The 14,211-nt window shown below is 38.6% G+C and overlaps 1 pseudogene; it reads left to right on the top strand.

The window, feature by feature from the left end:
- Window positions 1-270: 270 nt before the first annotated feature.
- On the top strand, window positions 271-1,659 carry LOC143656364 (septin-2 pseudogene; annotated as a pseudogene).
- Window positions 1,660-14,211: the final 12,552 nt, after the last annotated feature.

The raw sequence follows: 14,211 nt of genomic DNA on the forward strand, positions 1-14,211 counted from the left end.
TTTACCCATCTATTTGTGCTATGTCTCAGGGTTTAGAGGAATCACAAGAAAACTGCCTATCACAGTTTAGTAATAAAAACAAAGGCTTTCTTGAAAAGTGACTATGCACTAAGAAAATCTATCCCTTCCCAGACAATCCTTCAAATCCACATCCACATGGCATCTGTAAATATGACTTTATTTGGAAATAGGGTCTATGCAGATGCAATTAAGATAAAATTAGGGGTGCCTGGACTTCAGTCATCTACAATGGACAGAACTTCACTAAAAATGTCCAAGCAGCAACCAACTCAGTTTGTGAATCCAGAAACTTCTGGCTATGTTGGATTTGCAAATCATCCCAATCAAGTAAGTCCTCATTAATGGTGGTCGGTGAATTGGGTCTAGGAAAAATCAGCTTTCATAAACAGCCTTTCTTGACTGATCTCTGCCCAGAAAGAATCGTACCTGGAGCAGCAGAGAAAATTGCATGAACTGTCCAAATTGAAGCTTCAATGGTTGAGATCGAAGAGTGAGGAGTCAAGCTGCCCCTGACTGTGTTCAACACATCCAGCTATGGTGATGCCATCAACGGCAGGTACTGTTTTAAGACTACTCTCTCCTACATTGATGAATGGTTTGAACGGTACCTGCATGATAAGAGTAGGTTGAATTGATGTCACATCATACATAATCAACTGCACTGCTGTTTTTATGTTATTTCACCTTTTGGACATGGCCTTAAGCCCTTGGATGTGGTGTTTAAAGGACAACAAGGTCAACATGGTGCCCGTCATGGCCCAGGCCAACACGCTGACTCTGAAGGAGCGGGAGCAGGTCAAGAGGATGATTCTGGATGAATCTGGATTCTAGATGAAATTGAACATCTAAATCTTTCATGTACCTGATGCAGAGTGTAAGAACCAAGCTAGGTTTAGCTCTCACATAAGGTGATACAGGCAGCGAAAGAGGAGGGCCTCTGATGTAAGCCTAGAATTGGCGCCCAAACCTTAATGGTCAGGGCCCTTAAAATGTAAAGCATAATCAAAAGGGGAACCTTCGGCAGGAAGTTTGAATTAGACTACTCAGATAAGCTGTAACCTCTGGGGTATCCAGTCATCAGAGAAACAGGGGAGGAGTCTGTATGCTAGACCTAGGTATAATATTTGTGGCATTCTATTGTTTGGCGTGCCAGCTACCATTTTGCGTTCAGCTAGGCACCTGGTCTTGCAAGACTGTAAATAAATTCTTTTCTTCTCCATGATCAGATGAGCATTTGTTCTCTTTCAGGTTCTATGTTCTTTCTAACACAGAGTCAGATGAAAATGAGGATTTTGAAGAGCGGACTAGACTCCTCAAGGCCATCATTCTGTTTTCTGTGGCTGGCTCCAATCAGTTGATTGAAGGTCAGAGGCTGCCTCTACCCATGGGGAGTCATGGAGGTGGAGAACCCAGAGCACAGTGACTTCCTGAAGCTGAGGACAATGCTCATCATCCACATGCAAGACCTGCAGGAAGTTACCCAGGACCTCCACTGTGAGAACTTCTGTTCAGAGAGGAGAATGAAGATACGTGTAAAGACCAGATCTTGCTGAAAAAAGAAGCTGAGCTTTGTCGGAGATGATTGCAAGAATGTAGGTGCAGATGCAGATGCAAATGCAGGAGTGGGTGGGGACGTGACAGCAGTGTTCACAGACACCACATGTGAGGAACTATTCTCCAAGATAAAAAAGAAAACATTTCAGAGGAGGGATGAAGTTGCGTGTTTTTCATGAACTGGATGGAAGATTGTCGGTCCAAGTTTGATAGTGCCTGTGCCTAAAAATTTAATTTTTAAAAAACTTTTGGTGTATGAAGTATTTTTGACATTTGTTTTTCATTGTCATGTTATACGTTGTGTTCTGTATGGTGAACTGTCTGTTTTCATTTTTCTTCCTCCTTAGCTAATCACTACTGTCAGAATTGCTTCAAGGATCACTCAGCATATTTAGTTAATATTGGGGTTTTCATTTCAGTTGACCTAAATGACTCATCATTGATGAGCACTCTTGATTTTATCTAGAAACAAATTAAGATTTACTCAAGATGTTCCCGAGTGTAGCAGCACCTCTTTGTGACACAAAAGAGGAAACAATTTTGTGCAAGACTGTTATTTAGTAACAACACTGCAGAGAGGCTCTGTGATTACTTCCTTCATTTTGTGTGAGCACAACAGTTTTGCTGCTAGAATTTAACACCCTTAATTCATCTGCACATTCATATGTTTATCAACTAAAATGGAATGGAATTATACATTGAGATCCATGTTTATGCTTAGCTTCTTTTAGAACAGGCTTTTAAGGGTGAATTTTAAGAAGTGTCTGGATTCTATTGCTAGATAATTTTTAAAATCATCATTGCAGAGAACCTTCCATATTTGTAGTACCACCGCTGGCCTTGATCATTTTGTGCTATGGAGAAAATCGAAGTAGCTATCTGCTCCAATTTTCAGGTTGCACCTGAGATTCTTTCTTACATGAGGATGAGGGTCAGCAAAATTATTTTTACTCAACTTAATTTATAAAAAGCTTTTTAAAGAAAATTAACAACTGACCAGCTCAGAAACCAACTGTGCAGGTTTGGAAGGATGTATGTACCTTAGAAAAGCCATTTTTAATCTTAATCCCATTTTGTAAAGGCAGTCGCTTCTTCTAACCCCTATTCAGTACTGTGTGTTTGAAATTATAATTAGGTCATCTCCCTGGAAGTGTGATTCAATCAAGAGTGGTTGTTAAGTTGGATTAGGTGGAGATGTGCCTCTACCCATTCTGGTGGGTCTTGATTAGTTTACTAGAATCCTATAAAAGAGGAAACATTTTGGAGAAAGCTGGAGATTTCAGGGAGAGCAGAACAGAATGACACAGCCACGAGAAGCAGAGAGTCCACCAGCCAGCAGCCTTTGGAGATGAAGAAGGAAAATGCCTCCCTGGGAGCCTCATGAAACAGGAAGCCAGGAGAGGAAGCTAGCAGATGATGCTGTGTTCACCATGTGCCTTTTCAGACGAGAGAGAAATCCTAACTGTGTTCCCCATGTGCCTTCTCACTTGAGAGAGAAACCTTGAACTTCATCGGCCTCCTTGAACCAAGGTATCTTTCCCTGGATGCCTTAAATTCGTCATTTCTATAGACTTGTTTTAATTGGGACATTTTCTTGGCCTTAGAACTGTAAATTAGAAACTTATTAAATTCCCCTTTTTAAAAGCCATTCTGTTTCTGGTATATTGCATTCTGGCAGCTAGCAAACTAGAGCACCAACCACTTTCTATTTTTATACTGTTCTTCAATGTGCTTTTCTGTAAATGCATGTGTGGAAGGTCAGCCCTACTCCTGGGAATCACGATCCTTTGTAGACACATTTCTGTAGCCCAAGACCAGCCCCTGGTCCTGCTCCGAGTCCTGGAGACCAAGAGGCCCAGACGTCTGCCAGCTGTTCCCAGTTCCTGTTTCTTGCTTCTGATGGTCTGTTTTTGAACGGTTTTCTGATGGGAGGCAAATAGTGATGATTTTATATGCATACCGTCTCCCTTATTTGTCATTTCCCTCATTTTGTATAATGCACATTGCTCCATGCATTGCATAAGAATGAAAGACACTGAATGTCCTAAGGACTGGATGGTAGACAGGGCGAGCCCCGAGGCTGAGGCCCTCACTTGTCCCTCTTACTTTCCTCCTATTATGGGAGCTTCTTCAGCCTTTCTCCACGATGCATGTGTGAGTGGGTGCTGGTTCTGCGTTTCATTTTACCACAATAGGTAAGGTTGAGAAAACGTTTAATCTGAGGATGAGGACGGTTGCTTTGTTCTTTGTTTGTTCAGACAAAAAGTAAAATGAGGTAAAAATATACTAGTTATGAAGGTGCAGTAGTTCACAAACTCATCTGGTTTCGTTAACTTTGCCCTTTTACTGCTGAATTGTGAATGGTTAAAAGCTCTATGTTTAGGTGCTCTGGGCTGTGTGTTTACCAAGAAAAAGTGTTCCATGATTATAGAATACCTCCATACAAGGTCAATCATTTGAGTTATTTTGGCATTTATTAACTATGCTAGAGAAAACTAAAAATGAAAAAAAAAACCAAAGCAAAAAACAAATAGTCACTATAGGCCCTGTTTGTGCTTGAATGAACATCTTACTTAGGGCAAACTGCCACCTGATAACTGTCCTGTGTTCTGGGGACTGGGACACAAGTTACACTTGTAAATCCCTTCCTGTTTTATTGCCTGAATAGAAATATATACTTTAGCTAATACATAATTGTTCTTTCACTAAGAGGTAATCTCTACATATAGAAATATATTTTGAAAACACTTATTTTACATAACTGTTTTGTATCCATTAAAGCTAACCTTTTGTCCATAAAGCACTCTAGTTTAGAATTTTTTTTTTTTTTAAATCATAAAATTAGGTAATGTTCTGTTAGGATGGATCCTAAATCCAGTGCAACTGGTGTCCTTATAAGAGGGAAATTTGAAACAGACACAGAAAGAGAAGATGGAGGCAAAGACTGGAGTTCTGCTGTCATTAGCTAAATTACAGTTGGGGCTATTAGAGAGAGGCTGAAAAGAAAGAAGGAAACCTTCTTCCTTGGAGCCTTCGGAGGTAACATGGCTCTGCTGATACCCTGATTTCAGTCTTCTAGTTTCCCAAACTGTGAGAGAATGTATTTCTTTTGCTTTAAACTGCACAGTTTGTGGTACTTTGTTACGGCAACTCTGAGAAACTAATGTACAAACTAATTTAAAATCAACCCACCACTGACTCTCCCCAAGGCAGATGCTGCAGCTCATCTTTATTTTGCCTTCACCTTTCCCGTGAGATCCTAGGATTTGGGCAAAGATCCCAATTCCGTGGACGTCACTGCAATTTTAAGAAGTTGTTTCCCTAAAAATTCAGAGCCTGTTTGTACTGTAAGGAATTTGCACAGTATTTGGCTTTATTTTTTTTTCCCCTAAATGGTAAATTTTCTTGTATTTATCTAAGTTTATCATTTGTTCTTTTGTTGATCAGTTATCTCTATATTCAGATACATTGGTGAGTTTTCAGATATATTCTCACAAATGTTCCTCAGTTCCTAAGGTCTGCTCCCATTTCTCTTACATATGAGATGAAAGCATGTTTTGGTTTGAAAATTTGACCATAATGCTCAGGGTCTCCTGAATGAATTAATCTTTACTGCAGTGCGAATGTCCTAAAGGTGAGCATCATCCCTTTGATTTATTGACTCAGGTCTATAGATATCGCCACACCACCCCTTAAATGCAAATCATCGATCAGAGGAGTCCTGGGGGAAGACTGACTGCCCCCTATGCGACTGAACTCCTACAAAACCATTGCTGCCTCTGGAAAAGCAAATAAGCTTCATTATTTGCCAGACTGTACCTTTTCCTCATATAAATAGGCAGTGTCATTAAATTCACTCATTGTAGTATAAGTAATACATATCAGGGAGATTGATGTACTGATTTTTTAAAAAAACAGAAACAGATGTATCGTTTTTGTTTATTAAGTCATGGTGTCAGAAAATGGGCTTTTCCTTTTGGCTTTGTACAAGCAATAGCAATTAGTAAAAGAGCTTGCTTATAAATTCTGAAAGTACACGCAGCAATGAGTTAGACCACCAGGGAATTTCCTGAAGTGGGATTCATAAATGTGTTCCACCTTGGGAGGAAAATGGAGAACTTTAACGCTGACGCCAAGGAGACCATTAAATAAGGTTCTCCATAAACATTTGTCAGCTGAATCCTTCACTATACTTAGAAGGGCAGTTTATACTTGCAACCCATACCTCTTTACCACTCACTAATGTACCCTATTGTCTTTTGTTATCTGTTTCCACCCTTATTGAAAATGCCCTCAAAACTTACCAATGACTTCCGAATAACTGAACTTACCATTTATTTATTTTGTTTATTAATTAAATTTAGTGCACTGAGTTGAACTTTCAGCCTTACTGTAGTATTTAACATTTGACCATCATAATTTCTTAAAACTTACCTCTCCGTTGACTTCTAATGCATCTCTCTGGGTTGCGTTATCTGAGCGCCTCTCTCTGTTGCCTTTACTTATGCATCCTAGAACTGCACTTTCTACAAATACTGTCCTGGATCATCTCCTTATTCTCTCTTAGGGAGAGAGAACTTAATTTTTTATCCATATAGCTGATTATTTCTCAGGAATGATTCACAGAGGTCAAATCACCAGGGCAAAGATTAGGTCTATTTTAAAGCCTCTTGATTGATGCTGCAAAAATTGCTTTCTAGGAAGTTTTAACCAGTTTACATTCCTATTTCAATTCATGAGAAGGGTCATTTTATTGCATGCTCACTGATATTGAGTGCTAATTTTTAAGTGGTTGTTAAATTGATAGGTGAGCTTAATACCACAATGTTTTTTTTTTTTTTTAAGTAATTAAGCATCTGAAAATGTTAAATGTTCCAAGCTGCTCTTCTACTCCCTGCCATTTTCATGTTGGTTATATCTGAGTGAAAGTGAAGAGAGAGAATTGATGAACTCAGGGACAGTTTGTCAAGGATAATTGCCCAAGAAAGGATAATTTCCAGGTTTACTGGAAAGGTTTGCTCCACAAGACAGCTTCATGCGCTCAGGACTATGTCTCTGTTTTTATAACCCACGTAAGTTTCTAGATCTGGAAGTTAGTTATAGACAGGGGGAGTGTCAGTGTGTTCCCTACTTTCTGTGGAAACTCCTGACTTGCTTTCGTTGGGAAAGAACTGCATAAAGTGCAGAGTTTAGAACAGTGTTATTGTTTCTGTCCTCATTAGTAATATAGTGGGTGACAATTTTGCCCAGATCATGGCAGGTCCTCCCTACTTTTAATAATCAGGGATATTGCCATTTCTTGGGATCTTAAGAATCTTCCTGAAAGTTGAGGGTTGGCATGCCATGCATATGCAGTATGTGGTCATGGAAACTCAGAAAGAGTTCTAGAAGCCCCTCAGTTTACTTCAGAACTATCACTTGTAAAAATATTTTATGAAAGATATGCTCTTCTTACAGCAGGATTTGCAAGGGTAAATAAAACATATTCTGTGCTTTCAAGTAATCCACTGAGCCAGTTGAAGAGGTAAAACAGACATCAAAATTACTAAAGCATGTACATGACTGTAAGTCAAGTGTCATTAGGTAAGACAGAAATAGCAAACTATAAGAATCATCAGGAAGGAAAATTTATAATCAGTTAGAATTGAACAAAATTGCATTTGATAGAAACCTAAAAAAGATGGACATGGTTTTCAGAAATAGAAATAAGGGCCTGATTCTGGGGGAGAGGGACATTTTAAGTTGAGGAAATAGCACCTGAGCAGCTCTATGACTGATGGGTTCAAATTCAAGTTGTGGATGCTAAATGTCAAGATGATGAGATTGTATTATATTCACCAGTTATTAGGAGCTATTGAAACCCTTGAATAAGGAAAAGATTTGATGTTGAGTTTTACTGTGAATTGATATCCTGATAGCAATATGAAGACTAGATTAGAATAAAGAATGGGAGTACAATGCCCAATTAGAAGGCTATTCTATTAGTCCAGAAGGAGGTAAAGGAGACGTGAATTATGGAGGCAACATTGAGCAGAAATGAAGAAAGAGATGCAGAAGGATCTGGTAGAAGTAAAAGTTAATGACTTGGTACCTTGAATTTATGACAAGTTAGAACTTTCAGGTGGAAGTGCCTAGGTGAATAGTGAAATTATGCTGTTATTAACAGAAAATCGAGAGCAGAAGGAAATGATGTGGGAAGAGAAGTGAATTTGGATTGGAATGTCTGATTTAAATCTGCCAGTTTTCATTCAGATTTATGTGCTAAGTAGGCAACTGAAAATGAAGTTTTGGTTATTAGGAGAGAAAAAGAAATTATACAGATTTAAGACCTATTAGCATGTTTGATCTTACGATGGACCCATGACTCAAAATGGATCAACCAGAATCTTTCCCCAGGAATGAAAGAAAATGGAAAGGAAATGAGCAATCCTGCTTTTGAGGCAGGGGATGCTAGCAGCCCATGTCATGTAATACAGAGGAAGCTGGGTTGGGAAAGTGAAGCCACAAACAGAGAGGAATGGTGATGAGGGATGCAGAGAGAGTCCTGATGACACTCAAGTCCCCAAGAAGTGGCTGCATTCCTTTCCATGGTTATTTGAGCTTTATAATAAAGTTGTCTCTTTGCCTAAACTAGTTTGAGTAGAATTGTTATAATTTGTAACCAAAGATGACTATTACACTATTAAAAAGAAGTCAGAACTAGACTTCAGGCTTTTCATTCCAATTTAAAATGTACTATAAGATTTATTCTCACATTCATTCAACATTTATTAAGTGCCTGCTCTGTTCTGAGCATTGTGATCATCTGTGAGGACGAATTAGATATTGAATTGGAGAGAGGACTGAATGGAGCAGAAGGTATTTGAAGTCTGGTCCAGTAATAAAGGCAATCCCCAATTTATCAACAAGCAGAATTCCAAATGCACTCTTGGAAATTGGATGTGGTCTGTCAGAATAGATGACCCTGAAACCTCATTGGAATAGTGGTGATGTGCCCAGGATAGCTTGGAAAAGCCTGTTCCAAGTGAAATAAAAACATCAGACATGAAAAACAGTGCAGCCACGTGTAGATGTTTCTCTACAAATACCATACTGGGCAGTCCAGTCCCTTGGGATGCTAGTTATACATCTTTCTTGGGTGATTTTCCATGGGTTGGAAGAAGGACTTGTTCCAGCCTTTTAAAATGGCCATGGCAGCTTAGGGCACAGAATGAGACTTTTAAAACTCTTGAGGCTTGAGGAAAGACTGGGATATCCTTGTGTTTACAGCATGATGCCTAGGCATCCAAACTGTTATGAAGAAGGGGAATTTTATCAGCTCTTAAGTGCAGTTGGGTCCCTAGTTATAGTTCTGTAAAAGATGTCCATGACTCAGGCATTCCATAGTGAGGCATATAAATCAAATTGATGAATCTTAATTTCTGCCATTGGCAATAAGGAAAAATTTATCATGACAATTTAATTGCAAGGTTTTATAATCTGAAATAAAATGTAAGTGAAAAAGAGGCAAAAATTACATTTGTTCACACAAATATTTGTTTCATGTACGCATTTAATAAATCTTTAAGTACTTCCATACCTCCTATATATTGATCACAATACCAGGTACTGGAGATTCAGAAGTAAGTAAACTTGGGAAGTCATAGTTTAATAGGAAAATAAAATGATCCATTTAATCAAGAAATCAATGTACACAATATTGTAAGAATGCAGAGCTCTTAACTTAGTTATCAATTCTTTTGAGAAGCCCTTCTTTTCCTCCATAGCACTTATTACCCCAGGATGTGAAGAATAAGTTTACCTATTTTTTAAATTTGTCTTTCTTCACTGGAATATAAGCTCCATAAGGCAGGGTAAAAATGAACTCATGCCGTCCCAGACATTTCCAGGAAAAATGATAAAAGAATGAGTGCTGATTACTGGACAGTCAGGGAGAACAGTCTGGACAAAGGCAGGGGTAAAAAAAGGACACCTCAAGCAGGTTGTCCCACAGAGCCCATGTGGAAAATGATAATATATTAATAACAAAGGCAAATAATACAGTTAATATTATCATAGTCCCTCCCTATGCAAGGCATGGCTATGAACACTGCAGATATAGTCACACATGCCATATTCACAAGCCTATGGACTGGTGCTATTATGGTTCCTATTTTACAGGAGAGGACTTGAAATACAGAGAGATATTAAGTAACTTTCCAAAGGTCACACAGCTAGTAGGAGAGGTGCTTACATTTGAACCCAGATGGGTGGACTATTAGATAGAAAAGGTCAGAGTGGGACCAGATCAACAAGGCTTTGAATGTTATGCTAAGAAATCTGGCCTTTGCTTGGAACCTCAAAAGGGCAATTTTTTTCAGGGGCTCTACCTGATCAGGCATGGATCTTAGGAAGAGTGCTCTGGAGTACAGTGGAGGACTGGGAACATGGAGAACAGTGAGATGGTTATGGCAGCATTTCATGGGAGAAATGAGTCTGAATTCAGGCTGTGACCCAGAGGGCAGAAAGGAAAGGAAAGATTCAAAAACATTGAGGAAAGTGAACTATTTTGCCAGTTTACTCTCTTACTGGCAAAAGTTTGAGGTTTTTCATTTCCCTGCCACCTGCCCACACAGAATGATACCGTAATTTTATTTTTCCTCCAATTCAATAGGTAAGTTGTTTCTGTCCACATTTTTTTGCCATTGGTGCTATGAACTTTTCATGTTTAGAGGCCACTTGACTCTCTCCATATGTAAAATGCTCTTTGCCCATTTTTTCTATTATATATGCTTTTCTCTTGGTACCTAAAATCTTTGGTATTCTTTTCTATGACCCCACGCTCTACTCAGGTAGAGGCAATCCAGGTCCATTTTCTGTCTCTGAGTCCCGTGAGAACAGTGAACCTAGCCAACACCTGAGGAGACCTCTTACCAGGAGACAGAAGATAAGAGTTGAAATGAGGATAAATAAGGTGTGATGGTAAATATAAGGAGTTTACTTTGAAATATGCTTAGGATGATATTCCCATGAAATTCTAAGTGGACTGAATTAGGCTGGGAAAATGCAGATTTTGAAGTAATGATTTGAGAATTGTCACCATGTAGTGATGATTTAAAGCATGGATATGGATAAAATCACCAAGAAAACATGAAGTGTTACAATAAAAAAATGAAATGGCCCTGACAGGATGCTAGAAAAGTTCATTTTAGGGTGTAGAAGGTGAGAGGACAATACCTTGCAAGGGAAACGAGAATGAGTGATTAGAGAGGTAGGGAGGGGACAAAAGAAACAGGACAAAAATAGTGAAATATATACCAAGAAAAATAAAGAAACTTTTCCAGACTAAAAGAGGAGTGGAGAGATGTCATGGAGAAATGAAACAAGAGGAAGAATAAAATGCATCCTTAATATTTAGCCACAAGTAGCCTTTTATGAGTTTAGCCAAAGAGGATTTCATGAACTGGTAGGTATGAAACTGAATTCCATTATCCTGAGGACACACTACTTTTCAAAAAAGAATTGCTTTTAAATGAAGGAGGAAGGAAGGAAGGAAGGTTGGGATTGTGACTAGAAAGGGAATTAAGAGTTAAAAATAGGCAATATTTTAAGAAAAAAGAGACTCGAGTGTTCTCATGAAGGGAGTAGGGAAAATAAGCAAGAGGGACTGTTTATAACAATTTTTGGATAAAAGAAAACATATAATCAAAGGAGAATGTGGAGTTATAGAAGAGAAGATAGGATTAAACAAATGAGTATGACTCCTGAATCATGATATTGATATTTCTTTTAGGTTCCAGTGTCTTGGAGCAGCCAGAAGGAAAAACCTAAAATTGTGGGACTATAACCCATGCCAAACTCTGAAATCTGTTCTACAACTAATCATTGCGGTGTGCTTTGGAATTCATTGCTTTTTTGTACATATACTATTCTTCACAATAAAAAAAAACATATAAAGATGAGTAAATACATTGTTGAATTCAGATCACTATAGCAAATGCGTATTGAGCCCAAGTGCGAGTCCACTATATTTAGCTGTACAGTCATAAATGATGAATGACCATTTCTTAAAAATGGGGAGCTTGGTGACTGGGAGATGGGAAGAAAGTTGATGAAGTTCCTGACCAAGGTGCCATTCTTTCTTTGGGGAGTAATAATATCATCTCCTCTGAAAGTAAAGAGCAGCAGGGATGTGAAAGATTGATGACGAGGGAAAGATTTGGAGATGCTGGTAAGGAAAAAGGCTGAAGAAATTGTTCCACGCAAGGACCATGGTTACTGAAGGGTCTAAGGGTCCAGAAAAGGTTTGAAACTATTTACTTGAAATGTCACTAATTTTTAGGGCTTTGTGATTTCTGTCACCACTTTCTAAGAGGAAAGGTATGTGTGTGTGTAATAATCCAGGTTTAGAGATGGGCACCTTCAAGGTGGAATGGAGCTCTTGAATGAAGTAGCTGCCATTGATAGGATGGGAGTGAAAAATCTGGAAGCAGAGAAGTTGACATTAGGCAGCTGGACAACAGAGCCAAAGATCAAGGGTTGGACAGCTGAAGAAAGATAGAAATAAAGGCCAGTGTGAGATAAAAGAAAAAGGAAAAAGACTCATTCTTTGTGTGTCTGTTTTGTTTTAGTGTGTCAGATGAAGTGCTTAAGCAACTGAAAGCCAGGAGCTCAGCTGGATCATCTGTTTTGATGTCAGAGTCATCTAGGAGAATGGTTAGAAGTTGGGGTAGAGAACATGACAGAAAAAAATGCCCAATGTTGTAATGAAGACGGAGAATGTGCTTTTCTGTAAGTAACAGTAATAAGTTGTGTGTAAGGCAAGGCATATGATACAAATCATGAACCCTGAGAAATGAGAAGCTTTTTCAAGAAGATTGGGGAAAAAAATCAATTATGTAGAACTGATAATGAATTTTGGGACAACTCCAAATGTAGTTGCTTCCCTTGAAATACATAAGGGAAAAAACAGGGAGAAACAGGTTATCACTTAAGACCAGATGGCAAACAGTTCATGGAAGGTGTATCAATGATCTATTTCTGGATAACAAAGAACTTGAAAATCTCAGAGTATTCAATAGTAACCATTTATTTAATTTACGTCTGTAGTAGATGGTTGGTTGTTCTAAGCTAGGCTTGACTCAATCAGTGTCTGTAGGAAGTTGGTACCATATGTCTCTCATTCTCCCCCTAGGAGCTTTGGGCTAACCTTGACAAGTTCTCACAGCAATAACAGAAGTACAAGAGAACACAAGGCCAGTATATTGAGCTTCTGTTGCACTGTATCTGGCTGCTAACTTCCCTTTGGCCAAATCAGGTCCCATAGCTAAGTCCAACATTAATGGAATGGGGAAGTGTACTGCACCCATGGAAATGAGAGAAAGGAATGAGTAATCTAATATACTACAGAAGGGAAGTTTACGTATGGTCAATTATAGTTCTGAAGAGCACAAGTAAAGGGGATATAAAGGAGATTCATAGATGAGAAGAGCATGCAGAAATAAGCAGTAACCAAGCAGAATAGAAAGGATTCAGAAGGGCATGCATTTTCAGAAGGCCCAATACTGCCCGGATTGGAGAGGGATCCTTGGAGTTAGCTGAGCTCTTTTTCTCTTAGAACTCTGGGAGAAAAGTTGTTTTGGAGGGCTCTGATTTTTGGTAATTTTCTCTCAAGGGGCATTTTCCAATTTCCCAGAAAAATATTAACTGTAATGACACATCAGTTATACCAATACAGTATCAGAGTAGTCTGTCCTCCTTCAAGATTTCAGTCATGCTGTACCTCTGCTCCCAAGTACCCAGGGTTATAAATAGACCCTGGCTCTCCCAACTCATGCTGGATGGTTGAGGTGGAAGGTAGAATCTGCCCGTATGATAACTTCTACAGTTACCACATCTGGTTAAATTCATATGAGTGTTGACCATAGTTTGAATGGCACTTAAGGATTGATATTAGAGATTAATTAGTGAAATAAATACTTGTATTTAATCACATGATTTCTAGTATAAAATTAAGGAAATAAAGAGACTTCTTCTTACAACATTTGATTTTACTTGATAATTCTTGCTTTGAGTTGAAAGGAATCTAAAGCATATGTGGATGCAGTTGTTTGTTTTTTAAGCAGATGGAAAGCAAACACCTGGGAACTTCTTGGCTCACCACATTTGCAGCCCTAAAACAGCCAACATTCTTCACAGTTAAAGTCCTCCAAGGATTAGCCTACTCCTGTTTCCCCATTACACACATAAATTAACCCCCTTAAATACAGCCCATTTGCTATTATCAATAATGAAAAATTAAAAATGTCAAGTGAGATAAAACTGAATCTACATAATTCAGTTTTTGAATTATTTGCTATTTGCTCTCTACAGTGTTAGTTGGACTAGGAGCTTTTGATGAAAGGGAAGCGTGAACAAGTGTTGCCTGTGTAAGATAATTACGAAATGCCAGGAGGAGTCTTGAATTTTGCAGGAGGCTGTAATGACTCTCAGGATATTGGGGCATAGCATGCATCTTGTTGAGAGAACATGAACCCAGTGTTACAGGAACACAATTGTCTGAATAGATCATAGAGAGGAGGAAAATACTAAGCATTCACTCTGAATTGTTTGGATGGACAATGGGGAGTTTAATTTTACGAAATATTTCCAACCTGA

This window comes from Tamandua tetradactyla, chromosome 2 (genome assembly GCF_023851605.1).
Source record: "Tamandua tetradactyla isolate mTamTet1 chromosome 2, mTamTet1.pri, whole genome shotgun sequence".
NCBI classification, from domain to species: Eukaryota; Metazoa; Chordata; class Mammalia; order Pilosa; family Myrmecophagidae; genus Tamandua; species Tamandua tetradactyla.